This window comes from Balaenoptera physalus (assembly GCF_965194825.1).
Source record: "Balaenoptera physalus genome assembly, chromosome: 9".
Taxonomy (NCBI): Eukaryota; Metazoa; Chordata; class Mammalia; order Artiodactyla; family Balaenopteridae; genus Balaenoptera; species Balaenoptera physalus.
Genome location: NC_138888.1, coordinates 106,378,542 through 106,393,771, shown reverse-complemented (window position 1 = coordinate 106,393,771; position 15,230 = coordinate 106,378,542). Strand labels below are relative to the sequence as shown.

Genomic DNA, 15,230 nt, shown 5'->3' with positions numbered 1-15,230 from the left:
AGATTTAATGAACAAAAAAAACAAAAACAAAACAAAGAGAGACAGAGAGAGATGAACAATACAGTAACTGAAATGAAAAATATATTAGAAGGAATCAATAGCAGAATAAATGAGGCAGAGGAACGCATAACTGAGCTGGAAGACAGAGTACAGTAAACCACTGCCTCAGAACAGAATAAAGAAAAAGGAATGAAAATAAATGAGGACAGTCTCAGAGAATTCTGGGACAACATTAAATGCACCAACATTTGCATTAAAAGGGTTCCAGAAAGAGAGGAGAAAGAGAAAGGGCCTGAGAAAATATTTGAAGGTATTATAGCCAGAAACTTCCCTAACATGAGAAAGGAAACACTCACTCAAGTCAAGGAAGCTCAGATCATCCCATACAGGATGAACCCCAGGAGGAACATGTTGAGACACATATTAGTCAAACTAACAAAATTTAATACAAAGAAAATATATTAGAAGAAACAAGGGAAAAGCAACAAATAATATACAAGGGAATACCCATAAGGTTGTCAGCTGATTTTTCAGCAGAAACTCTGCAGGCCAGAAGGGAGTGACACAATATATTTCAAGTGATGAAAGGGAAAACCTACACCCCAGAATACTCGACCAAGAAAGGCTCTCATTAAGATTCAGCAGAGAAATCAAAAGCTTTACAGACAAGCAAAAGCTAAGAGAATTCAGCACCACCAAACCAGCTTTATAATAAATGGTAAAGAAACCTCTCTAGGTGTGAAAGAGGCCAGCAACTTAAAACAAAGTGTACACATACAGATTGCTATATCAAAACCTCATGGGAACAGCAAACCAAAAAACTACAATAGATACACACACAAAAAAGAAGAAGCAACCCAAACAGAACACCAAAGATAGTTATCAAATTACAAGAGAAGAGAACAAAAGAGCAAGGTACGAAAAAAGATCTACAAGAACAAACCCAAAACAACTAAGAAAGTGGTAATAGGAACATACATGTCAATAATTACCTTAAATGAAAATGGATTAAATGCTCCAGCCAAAAGACATACACTGGCTGAATGGATATAAAAACAAGATCTGTATATGCTGTCTACAAGAGACCCACTTCAGACCTAGGGACACATAGAGACTGAGAGTGAGGGGATGGATACAGGTATAACATGCAAATGGAAACTCATATCAGACAAAATAAGTTTTTAAATAAAGACTGTTACAAGAGACAAGGAAAGACAGTACATAATGATCAAGGGATCAATCCAAGAAGAGGATATAACAGTTGTAAATATATATGCACCCAACATAGGAGCACCTCAATATATAAGGCAAATGCTAACAGTCATAAAAGGGGAAATCAACACCAACACAATAATAGTGGGGGATTTCAACACCACAATTACACCAAAAGACAGATCATCCAAACAGAAAATAAATAAGGAAACACAAGCTTTAAATGACACATTAGACCAGATAGACTTTAGCGATATTTATAGGATATTCCATTCAAAAGCAGAAGAATATACTTTCTTCTCAAGTGCACATGGAACATTCTCTAGGGTAGATGACATCTTGGGTCAAAAGCAAGCCTCAGTAAATTTAAGAAAATTGAAATCATACCAAGCATCTTTTCTGACCATGATGCTATGAGACTAGAAATTAATTACAGGAAACAAAACTGTAAAAACACAAACACGTTGAGGATAAACAACCAATAGATCACTGAAGAAATCAAAGAGGAAATCAAAAAATACCTTGAAACAAATGAAAATGAAAACACAATGATCCAAAACCTTTGGGTTGAAGCAAAACCAGTTCTAAGAGGGATGCTTATAGTAATACAATCTTACCTCAGAAAACAAGAAAAATCTCAAATAAAGCAACCTAACTTTACACCTAAAGCAACTAGAGAGAGAAAAACAAATAAAACCCAAAGTTAATAGAAGGAAAGGAATCATAAATATCAGAGCAGAAATAAATGACATAGAGAAGAAGAAAACAATAGCAAAGATCAATAAAACTAAGATGCTTCTTTGAGAAGATAAACAAAATTGATAAAACGTTAGCCAGTCTCATCAAGAACAAAAGAGAGAGGACTCAAATCAATAATATTAGAAATGAAAAAGGAGAAGTTACAACTGACACCACAGAACTTCAAAGGTGGTAAGAGACTACTACAAGCAACTATATGTCAATTAAATGGACAAACTAGAAAAAACGGACAAATTCTTAGAAAGGTAAACCTTCTAAGACTGAACCAGTAAGAAATAGAAAATGTGAACAAACCAATCTCAAGTACTGAAATTGAAAATGTGATTTAAAAACTTCCATCAAACAAAGTCCAGGGCTAGATGGCTTCACAGGCAAATTCCATTAAACATTTAAAGAAGAGTTAACACCTATCCTTCTGAAACTCTTCCAAAAATTTCAGAAGAAACACTTCCAAGCTCATTCTATGAGGCCACCATCACCCTGATACCAAAACCAGGTAAAGATATCACAAAAAAATGAAAACTACAGGCCAGAATCACTGATGAACATAGATGCAAAAATTCTCAACAAATACTAGCAAAGATAATCAAACAACAAATTAGAGAGATCATATGCCATGATCAAGTGGGATTTATCCCAGGGATGAAAGGATTCTTTAATATACACAAATCAATCAATGCGATACACCACATTAACAAACTGAAGAATAAAAACCATATGATTATCTTAGTAGATGCAGAAAAAGCTTTTGCCAAAATTCAATACCTGTTTATGATAAAAACTCTCCAGAAGGTGGGCATAGAGGAAACCTACCTCAACGTGATAAGGGCTATATATGACAAACCCACAGCAAATGTCATTCTCAACAGTGAAAAACTGAAAACATTTCCTCTAAGATCAGAATAAGACAAGGATGTCCACACTCACCACTTTTATTCAACATAGTTTTGGAAGTCCTAGCCACAGCAATTAGAGAAGAAAAAGAAATAAAAGGAATCCAAATTGGAAAAAAGAAGTAAAACTGTCACTGTTTGAGAAGACATGATACTATACATGGAAAATCCTAATGATGTTACCAGAAAACTACTAGAGCTTATCAGTGAATTTGGTAAAACTGCAGAATACAAAATTAATACAGAAAAATCTCTTGCATTCCTATACATTCAGAGCAAAAGATCAGAAAGAGAAATTAAGGAAACAAACCAATTTATGATCACATCAAAAAGAATAAAATACCTAGGAATAAACTTACCTAAGGAGACAAAGACCTGTACTCAGAAAACTATAAGATATTGATGAAAAAAATCAAAGATGACACAAAAAAATGGAGAGATATACAATGTTCTTGAATTGGAAGAATCAACATTATCAAAATGACTATACTACCCAAAGCAATCTACAGATTCAATGAAATCCCTATCAAATTACCAATGGCATTTTTCACAGAATTAGAACAAAAATTTACAATTTGTATGGAAAAACAAAAGACCCTGAATAGCCAAAGCAATCTTGAGAAAGAAAAATGGAGCTGGAGTAATCAGGCTGCCTGACTTCAGACTATACTACAAAGCTACAGTCATCAAAACAGTATGGTACCGGCACAAAAACAGAAACATAGATCAATGGAACAAGATAGACAGTCCAGAGAAATACCCACATACCTATGGTCAACTAATCTTTGACAAAGGAGGCAAGAATATACAATGGAGAAAAGACAATCTCTTCAATAAGCGGTGCTGGGAAAACTGGACAGCTACACGTAAAAGAATGATATTAAAATACTCCCTAACACCATATACAAAAGTAAACTGAAAGTGGATTAAAGACCTAAATGTAAGGCTGGGTACTATAAAACTCTTGGAAGAAAACATAGGCAGAACACTCTCTGCCACTAATCAGAGTAAGATCTTTTTTGACCCACCTCCTAGAGCAGTGAAAATGAAAACAAAAATAAACAAATAAGACCTAATTAAACTCAAAAGCTTTTGCACAGCAAAGGACACCATAAACAAAAAAGACAACCCACAGATTGGGAGAAAATATTTGCAACCAAAGGAAACAACAAAGGATTAATTTTCAAAATATATAAACAGCTCATGAAGCTCAATAACAAAAAAACAAACCACCCAATCAAAAAATGGGTGGAAGACCTAAATAGACGTTTCCCCAAAGAAGACATACAGGTGGCCAAAAAGCACATGAAAATATGTTCGTCACTAATTATTAGAGAAATGTAAATCAAAACTATGAGATATCACCTCACAACCGTCAGAATGCCATCATCAAAAAACTTACAAACTATAAATGCTGGAGAGGGTATGGAGAAAAGGGAACTCTCCTACACTGTTGGTGGGAATATAAATTGGTACAGACACTATGGAGAACAGTACAGAGGTTCCTTATAAAAGTGATAATACTGCTACCATGTGATCCAGCAATTCCACTCCTGGACATATATCTGGAGAAAGCCATAATTCGAAAAGGTACATGCATCCTAATGTTTATTGCAGCACTATTTGCAATAGCCAAGACAAGGAAGCAGCCTAAATGTCCATTGGCATGGAATGAATAAAGAAGATGTGGCACATATACAATGGAATATTACTCAGCCATAAAAAAATAAAATAAAATAATGCCATTTGTAGCAATGAGGATGAAACTAGAGATTGTCTTACTGAGTGAAGTAAGTCAGACAGAGAAGGACAAATATTCTATGATATCGCTTATATGTGGAACCTAAAAAAAAGATACAAATAAACTTATTTACAAAACAGAAATAGAGTTACAGATGTAGAAAACAGTCTTATGGTTACCATCGGGAAGGGGGGGAAGCATAAATGAGAGACTGGGACTGACATATACACACTACTATATATATAATAAGTAAATAAAAAGGACCTACTGTATAGCACAGGACACTCTACTCAGTACTCTGTAATGTCCTATATGGGAAAAGGATCTAAAAAAGAGTGGATATATGTATTTGTATAACAGATTCACTTTGCTGTACACCGAAAACTAACACAACATTGTAAATCAACTATACTCCATAAATAAATAAATAAATAAATAAATAAATAAATAAATAAATAAATAAACAAGAAGAGTGGTATATAACAATTCCCTTTTTTTTAACCAAAATTTAAATGGTGAACCTTTTTTTCCTTTTTCTTTTTTTTTTTTTTTTTTTTGTTTTGTTTTCTACTATTTTTCTCATATTACCTCCTGCAGAAAAGCATAAAATTCATTAACTTTTTGGGCATAAGGTCCAACTGACCATCATCAATGCAGAATTATTAGTGTCACAAATCTCTCTAATACAGTTAAATTGTCTAATTCTCCCTTCCTCTTTTCTTCTGGTTCCAAGAAATACTGAATCTCACATTACTATGTTCTGATACATATACGTTCCTCTTCAGCTCTTTTGAACTTCATGGTCATGTCAAGTGACTATATATATATATGTATGTACACTTTATATATGTTAACCAATTTAAAACTATTTCTACTTCATGTTAAGGAAAGAAATTTGGTTATATCTCTGTATTTATCTATTCTGCTGCATATTCTCAAAGATACTTCAAGATGCACAAAGAATTTACACAGCTGTGATTTGAGATTAAAACTAATTTTCAAGTTTGAAGTGGCACAATCATCCTACAAAAACTTATCACGTACATACTAACTTCTGCAACAGTCTTTATAACTTATGGGAATTTCTTTAAGGAAATATAAATTAGGCTATGATTTTTAAACTTTGAGATTCCAACTTCAATGATACTGTTTTGTACAAGTGGTTTTCCAAGAAATACTTGTTGAATTAAATTATATAATAATTAGGTTTACCATAAAATTCGTGTTTTCCCCAGTTCTAATATTATTTTTTTAATTAACTGAATATTTGCCTGCAAAATATAGCAGTCACCAAATTTCATAATTTTATGAGACTAGATTATTAATATTCTTTAATACTTACCAGATTTAGTACTTATTAGATTAAATGAGAGTGATCTTATTTTATACATAGGTTAATAAACTAAAGTGATGTTAATTGTGTCTCCAAGTGGAATAAAAATTCACATATTTAAATCTTGATGAAATAGAACAAACCCTATGTGCGTTTTATAGAATCATAACTCTCATATGGAATAAACACGCCTTCTCTGTCACTAATTTAAATTTTCTAACACAAAAACTTCAGTTTTCTTTGGATTTTTACCATCACATTTGGTGTGTTTCACATTGATTTGTGTTTAAAATAATCTAGGTTTATCTTTTAAAAAGTAATGATTTAGTCATGTATTATTGCCAGAAATTTTTAAAGATAAACTACAATACAAACGCTCAATGTTTAATAATAGAGTTTTACTTATTTACCTGTGAAATGACAAAGAAAAGTATATATCATAACAACACTAAACAGAGAAGAAAATGCAATGCATTATGTTTAAATTCAATTACAAAGGTTATGTAAATTTTAATGTAATTCTACTTTAATGTTTTATTATGATGTGTATTTAGTAAATTTATATTTTAGGGTGATTTATTAATAATGTCTGGAAAATCTGTAATCAAGTGTTACAGACTTAGCAGTTCACTTCCTTTGGAGAAAAATTGTGTAATGTATAATATAACAAATACCCCAAGGAAATTAGAAATTCCAGTGATTGTCTATAAGCACAGGCAGAGAAAAATATTTAGTGGTTATTATAAGTGTTGTGATTGTTCACAGGGTCATCAAAAGTAGTCAATTTTATTTTGTGAAATAAAATTGAAAATAAATGTTAAGGAAATATATCCTACATTTTAATATAACAAAACATCTACTAATTTGATGAATAAAATATATATTTAATGTAAAATTATATTGTAAGTATTAAAGCATTTCACGTATAACAATCAAAACCATCAAATTTTAAAAACTGAGTCTCTTCACGTCCTGAAGCCATGTGTTAAAATATCAAATATAATGTCCATACAGTAGGCTTCCTAAGGAAAGTCGGTCCTGCTTATTATCCTATCCCTTGCAATATTTGATAAGGCAAAGTAATGTAATTTATTTTTCTCATAAATGGATTTTTCTTATTATGAATTTATTTTTTGATTCTTGATCAAAGGTTTATTTTTTTGGAATGAGAGAATTAAAAACAGTTTAAATTTAAAGTATTACATGGTTCAGCTAATATTTTTGAAAACATAATATCTATGTACTGGAAAATCATCTAACTGTGGCTGTTAAAATACAGATATTTCATTCCAATTTATAAATGCAATTAACTTGCAGCAAATGTGATTGATGATTGTTGAAAAAGGGTTATTGTTGAATAAATACCCTTAACCTGTAACCTTCACAAGTTACCTACCATCTCTGAGCTTTCGTCCCTGATTTTTCTATCCAAGCATATAGAGAAGTATCATATATCCTTCCTCAAGGATAATACGAGTGGATTCAGGAAGTCTTACTTATCTCAGATGTTTCACTTAACAGTACGTTATGGTTGCTGAGGTCCTATAATTAAAAATTCACTAGTTTTTCCTGATTTTATTGATTTTTTTGTAAAAGGAAAGATACTAATGTGAGGAATTAAACACTGTTTACCAACCTTTTAACATAATACAGTCAGTATTGATATGAATTAATTATGCTCACTTCATGGAAGAAAGTGTAATGATGCTTAGGTGAATGAGAAGGGAAAGAATGTGAAATACTTCAAGAATATGGAGGTTATGACCAAGGAGAGTTGGATTTGGAAGAAAGCATCAGAGTAAAGGGACATTTGCAGCTAGAGGGTGGGAAGTCATGTAGGATGGAGGGGGCTCTACAAAGTCAGAGGCAGCGAACTCCAAGGGAAAAAATGCTTGTAATAGGATTTCACATATTAAAAACAAAACCAAGTACCTTTGTATCTAAGTGCTTTGCTATAAATTATTTGCTATATTCTTTACAATCTACATGGTGCCAGAGAAAAAAAGTTATGTATATTGTCTTTACTTCATTCTATAGTCCTCTGTTGTGTGTTTATAATCTGTATTTTATTGTAATTCCAACATATTTTTATGTTTTAAGAAAACTTGAACACATTAAAATGCTATTAAACTGTTACACATGGTTAGTAATACTTATGGAGTTCTGAAAGTAGCTATTATTAAACTGAACAAAGTCATTAATGTCTTTAAACTTTTCACCAGGATGTAAAGTACAAAACAGACGTCTAACTGCATCTAGAGAATAGTAATGATATCTGACTATGTATGTTTCTTCTTTTTTTTACCATATATTTTTTACTGTGTCTTCTATATTTTGTTTTTTAAATTAAAAAGTACTTTAATAAAAATAAAAGAGTAATGCATTGGATTCTAGTATGTACTTTCCCAGTGATCGTGACTGTAGGCAGCTGACAAAGTATAAACCTTCTCAGGCCTTTGTGTCTTCATCTATCTGTATAATCTTCTTCAGCCCTAAAATTCAATGAGTAAATAAGAAACATCCATTTGCATTTAAGACTAGAAATGCAATATTAAGATATTGTATTTTCTGAACAAAAATATATTTTCATTTATTTTAGATAACAAATATAGTGTGTGAATTGCAAAAATTTTGAAAAATTTCATCAGTTGTCAATCACGTTTTTCTCTGTATTTTAAACATTCATGTTGTTAATTTGATATCTCTTCATTGGTCAATATAAATTTACTCACTGAAGAGTCTGAACTGCCTAACACATATGTTAGTAAAAATAAGTTTTGTTGTTTGAAATGCCCTTTCATTTCTCCAGAAATGATCTCCGAAGTATGGATATAGAATTTATTTGAACATTTAATATTACTAAGCACCTAACAGCCCAGTAATGGTTTATCTAAAACTAATGTTAACTTACTTTGCTTGAAATGGTTAACTTACTTATGTCAGTATTCAAAGCACTATCACCTATATTATTTGTTCAAAGTAATGAGGAAACTAGCTATATATCACTGGCTTATTCATTTTACTGTCTTCAGGTTTAAGTAGTTCTTTTTCTTTTTTCATTCTTTTATTTTCTATTGAAAGACTGTCTATGCCTTTCAGAATTTAACTACTATACTATTTCAGGAAGATGAATTAATACTAGCTACTCATTATACATCATTGTTGCAATTACAAAATAATCTAAAATAATCAAATGTCTTCATGAGAAAAATCAGTGATGAACACACTAGAAATCTGACACACCTTGGACCTGGAGAAGCCCAATAATTAAAATTGGAATAGTAAAGTGGAGATGTTTAAATGGACATTTCGTGCTCAGCAATTTCACCCTTGGTCTAAGCAGCCATGGCACATGTAGTGGAATATGCTCCCTTAGGTACACTTCTGCTCAGTGCTTCCTCTCCAGGCCTTAACTGGTCAGGCCTCTCACCTACAACTGTCTGGTAGACACAGGAGTGATTCAAGGAAGAAGAATCTGGCCATTATAGTTGGGATATGAAAGTGGTCTTACGAGACATCTCGATAACAGCAATAAAACAGGCGTACAAATGTTAGTAACTGAGACTCTGAATCAACTTAAAAAATTCTGTAATGATGACTGAAAAATTGAACACTTGAAACAAATTACTTTATAAACAGAAAATAATAATATGGTTTGTTAAGTGGGCATTACATTTACAATGGAATAAAATACCTATTTAAGAGTTCACATGCACTGAAAAGTAAAAGAAAATAAATAATATTCTCATAAGAAAAAAATTCAGAAAGACCGATAAGAGGTTGAGAAGTAAATATTAGAATTGAACAGAAATTTTTAAAAAGGATACTAAAAGAGAAAAAGAGTGAAATGCATGAAAACCAGTTTTAAATTTGTGATTTGCAATATGTCACCAATATTAGTACCTGAAGAAGAATTAGTGAACCAGTATTAATGCACAAAAGAATAATAGAGGAATAATACAAGAAAACTTTCCAGACATGAAGAAATAAATGAAAAATATATAACATGGCATATTCCAATTAAATGCTTAAACATCAAAGATAAAAGGGAAAGGGATTAAATTGTAAGTTCTCAACTTGCCAGTCATTGGGATAAATATTTCACACATCTTTTTAAATTAAAGAAGTTAAAAACGATGTCAGCCTCCAAGAAGGAAATGAATCAATTACATTCATAAAACATAATGTTCTTGAAAGGCCATTCTCTGCTGTATTTTCTGCAGTGACAGAGATGAAAGCAAAATAAAAGCATCAAATGCATAATCCTCAGTCAACATAAGATCTAAAAAGTGTGAACTTCACCAAGTTCTAATTCATATGTGAAGCCAAAATCACAACAAGATATTTTAGGTCGACATTTTCAGATTTTCCAGGAAATTTGAAATGGTAATACACTCTATCTTTTTTTCAGATGTGATTACAAACATGAGATTTCAATTGGAAGAAAATTTGTTCTCTTAAAATCACTAGGGAACCAATCGTATAGAATAATCTACAGATCATTGAGGGCTGAAATATTTTAATAAGGAAGTTTACGTCAAAAACAGATTTCATGATAAATATTCTTAAGGTGAAAATTTATAGGTTTGGATAACTATTTTCCCAATTAAAATCAAACAAAATTTTGTGAGCTGATTAACAAATAAACCAGCAATGAGAACCAAGACATTAACTCTGATTTATATAAACGTTGAAGGAAAATGAGCATAAAGAAGACAAGAAAAATAATAGTTGATCACATATTTAAGAGTAAGATTCTTTAAATTCAATTTGAAGAATGCAAAATAGGGATAAAAACAATAAATTTGATATATTATTAAAGTAAAAAAAATCATTATTTTATTATGGTTTAAATAACTATATCAAAAGCTAATTCTTAACCTACATACAAATCTGATGACTTAACTTGCAAAACTCTCCTTCCCATAGTATATGAGTTTTCTTTTGTAAAGAGACTGAGGACTGTGCTCACCTGGAACCACCTCTGACGGCTCCACCCAGTCACTGTGCAAGTCCCCTAGAATCTGCACCTCCCCAGGCACTTACCATTCACAGACTTTCAGGGAATTACACACAGCTTGAACCAGCAATGAAAATTTTGAAAAGAGATGACTCATTTAAATGTATTTGAATAACGGTGTAGCATTAATGAATGCTGACACTTGCCCCTGGGAGATGCCCAGGAGAAGAGGCAAGTGTCTTCATTCCGAATTCTGTCAACTTCACACCTTAAGCAAGTCAGCCTAACTAGCCATGGATAACATCCCCCCAAAGGAACAATGATAGAGTAGCTTTTATAGAGCTTGATTTAACAAATACTACTCATGTTGTAAAAACATACATTTTTAGCTTTAGGTTCACTTATTTCTAATTTTTCAATTCAACATAATGGGTTTCCATTAATGGAATCTTGATTTGTAACTTTATATTTATTGAGGATAAATGGTCAATGTACTGTTGCTGACTTAATCCAGGTGCTGATTAGGTTATAACCTGGAGGGAGCTTGCTGTGGCCAAGTGATCATTTGTATAATTTCATTATTTGAAATTAGCCTTGATATTAGAAATATGTTTACTTTCTATACTTTATAAACCGCCAGAGTAAAATAAGCAAAATCCAAGCTCAAAAATACAAAATACAAGGTAACGCACACACACACATGCACACACACATTAGTAATGAAAATGACACATCAGGCAATATGTAACAAAGAAAACCTGTGTCATAGTAATAAATACTGTGTGCATATGCTAAAAGAAAGATAATAATCTTAGGTTTATGTGAAATTAACATCTATGTGTGCCTTGTTAGAAATACGGCCCAAATAAAATGATACAGCAGGGTTTAAAATAAATAAAAGGCTAAGAACACAGCGTAGATATTGAACAAAAAAACATGGTAGTGACAGTATTGAATATAAGGCAGATTATATTAATAATTTAAAGAGAAATAACTGATAAAATATAGAAATAATAATAAACTTTACTATTGAATAATTATGTTGCAAAATACACATGGTCAACCTTTCAGTAATTTAAGATATTTTGACAGAGACACAGTTGCTCACAGTTTTTAACTTAACCTCAACTTCTCACAAATCAGACTGACAGAAGAAAAGAGGTAAAGTGAGGTTTTTTTTACATACCTGGGTTCAATTAATATTTTACAAATTGAAAAGATAATGACTAAATTCTCACATGACCAACCAATTATATATATTACATAATCATAAATAACAAAGATAATGAAAATTCATCTAAGAATTTTAAAAAAGATACCTTAAATAATAATTGGTTTAAAAATACAGTGACAGGTTAATTTGTTTTTATATATCTTAAATAAAAAAATTTTATCATTGTTAACATCTTAGAAGGTAAATGAATCTCTGGTTAAGAAACATGCTATAAATATGAACTATTTGTAAATCATTCATATGGTGTAATATTTAAGAAAGGGAATAAGAACCCACTTCTGGGAAAGAGAGGAGATATGAAAGTTACAAAATGAGGGTTGATTAAATTTGGGAGTTTGACTTGGGGTTGATATGAATACAAGGTATGTGGTAAAATATATAAGCAATGCTTTTTTTTTAGAATTGATTTCAAATTTGGGATTACATTTCTAAAGATAAAAACTTACTTAAACCTTAGTTTCTGCATTTCAGAGTGCATTATTAGAGGGATGTTTACAAGCTTTCATAAATACATATGTAGTTATTTGTGGATAAATAAATACTGACCTGCAATAAAAAGTGTGTCCAGGTCCATCAACACATATCCCTCCGTTAAGGCAGAGGACCACATTCAGTTCAGGCTCAGTACAACTGCTAATATTTACTTCATAAAATGTACCATTTGGGCAAATGCAAGTAAAGCCATGGGCTGCTTTCTGGCAGAAGCCTTCATTCATACAAGGGATAGATGTGCAGTCCTAAATTATGAAATAGAGAATCAAATTTGATTTTTAGTGTTAAGACTAGAAATCTTATTAAAATTATATTTTTATTTAAATATTTTTAAGAAACCGATATGCAAGCTTATCTGGTATTCCCTTCCTCTAAAAACTGAAATATTTATTTCTAGTAATAGATTTTTAACTTTTATCCCCAGAAATACTTGTCAAATGCTTCATTGTGGATTTTTCAGAAAAAAATAAACTTTATTAGACTTTATTAAATTATGTGTTATGTACATAATACCAGAAGTTCACTGACCCTTAGTATCCACCATACATCCCCATTTGCTTGGCATAGCCCCAGTTTAACTCTGCTGTCTTTGGGTAATGATTAATAGTGTCTCATTAACTCTCAAAGGAATCTTGGGTTTGATCACATAATTAGAACAGACAATTCACTATTGATTTATGTTCCTCTAAAAAAAAAGCATATATAATATCTGAGTTTTTATTCCATTTACAATCTTTTTTCACCAGTATTAACAGATATATATTTTTTCAGCTTTATTGAGGTATAATTGATCCAAAAACTCTAATATATTTAAAGTGTACAGTGTGATGATTTGATATACATATACATTTTGAAAAGATTCCCACTATGGAGTTAATTAACATATCCATCACCTCACATATTAACTTTTTTGTTGGGGGTGGAGTTAGTGAAACACAAGTGTTTCTTTTACAAATTTTAATTATACAGTACAGAATTATCAATTATATTCACCATGTTATATATTAGATTCCTAGAACTTATTCAACTTATAACTGAAAGTTAGTACCATTTTTCAGCCTCTCCTTATTTTTCCCACTCCCCTCTCCCCAGACCCTAACCCTCCAGGGCTCTGGCAACCACCATTCTACTCTCTGTTTCTATGAGTTCAACTCTTTTTTTTAATTGAAATTTTCTTAGAATCCACATATAAGTGATATCATGTACATCTGTCTTTCAGTCTGGCTTATTTCACTTAGCCTAATGTCCTCCAGTTTCATCAGTGTTGTCACAAATGACAGGATTTCCTTCTTTTTTAAGGCTGAATATTATTCCATTGTATATATGGACACCATATTTTCTTCATCCAATCATCTATTCATGGACACAACGTTGTTTTCATACCTTGGCTATTGTGCCTAATGCTGCAATAAACATGGGAGTGCAGATATCTTTTCAAATAACGGTTTCATTTCCCTTGAATATTTACCCAGAATTCGATTGCTGGATCATATGGTAGTTCTATTTGAAGTTCTTGAAAAACCTCCATACTGTTTTCCAAAGTGGCTGTACCAGTTTACATTCCCACCAACAGTGCACAAGGGTTCCCTTTTCTCTACATCCTTGCTGCATTTGTTACCTTGTCTTTTTGATAATAGACATACTAACAGGTGTGAGGCAATAGCTCATTGTAGTTTTGACTTGCATTTCTGTGATGATTAGTGATGTTGAGCACATTTTAATATACCTGTTAGCCATTTGTATGGCTTCTTTGGAGAAATGCCTATCAAATTTTTTGCCCATATTTAATTGTGTTATTTGTTTGTTTTTTTTTTTGCTATTGCATTATATGAGTTTCTTACATATTTTGGATATTAATCCTTTATCCAATATGTGGTTTACAAACATGTTCTCCCATTCTATAGGTTTCCTTTTCATTTCGCTGATGGTTTCTTTTGCTGTGCAGAAGCATTTTAGTTTGATGTCATCCCATTTATTTATTTTTGCTTTTGTTGCCTTTGTGTAAAATTTTTAAAAAAATGATTGTCAAGACCAAGGTCAAGGAGCTTACCCACTATGCCTTCCAGGAGTTTTACAGTTTTAGGTCTTATGTTCAAGTCTTTAATCCATTTTGAGTTGATTGTTGTGATCATGTAAAATAGGGGTCCAGCATCATTATTTTGCCTGTGGCTATCCAGTTTTTCAAACCCCATTTATTGAAAAGACTATCCTTTCTACATTGTATATTCTTGGCTTCTTTGCCAAAAATTAATTGAATATATTTGTGTGGATTTATTTCTTGGCTTTCTATTCTGTTCTATTGGTGTATGTGCCAGTTTTTATGCCAATACCAGACTGTTTTGATTACTATACCTTTGTAATATAGTTTGAAATCAGGAAATGTGATGCTTCCAGCTTTCTTCTCTCTTCTCAAGATTGCTTTGGCTATTTGGGGTCTTTTGTGGTTCCATATGGATATTAGGATTATTTGCTCTATTTCTCTGAAAAATGCCTTGGGCATTTTGATAAGTGTTGCATAGAATCTGTAGATTGCTTTAGGTAGTATGAACATTTTACCAATACCAATTCTTCCAATCAATAAACAGGAAATATCTTTCCATTTTTTT

General features: G+C 31.6%; 1 long non-coding RNA gene across 1 annotated transcript in view; it reads left to right on the top strand.

Annotated features, from left to right (window-relative positions):
* LOC309666699 overlaps positions 1–8,761 on the top strand; it is a 396,329-nt gene extending 387,568 nt beyond the window's left edge. Inside the window, exon 2 of the long non-coding RNA XR_014267255.1 lies at positions 1,179–8,761. This is a non-coding gene — a long non-coding RNA (uncharacterized lncRNA). The remainder of the gene's footprint in view (positions 1–1,178) is intronic.
* Positions 8,762–15,230: the final 6,469 nt, after the last annotated feature.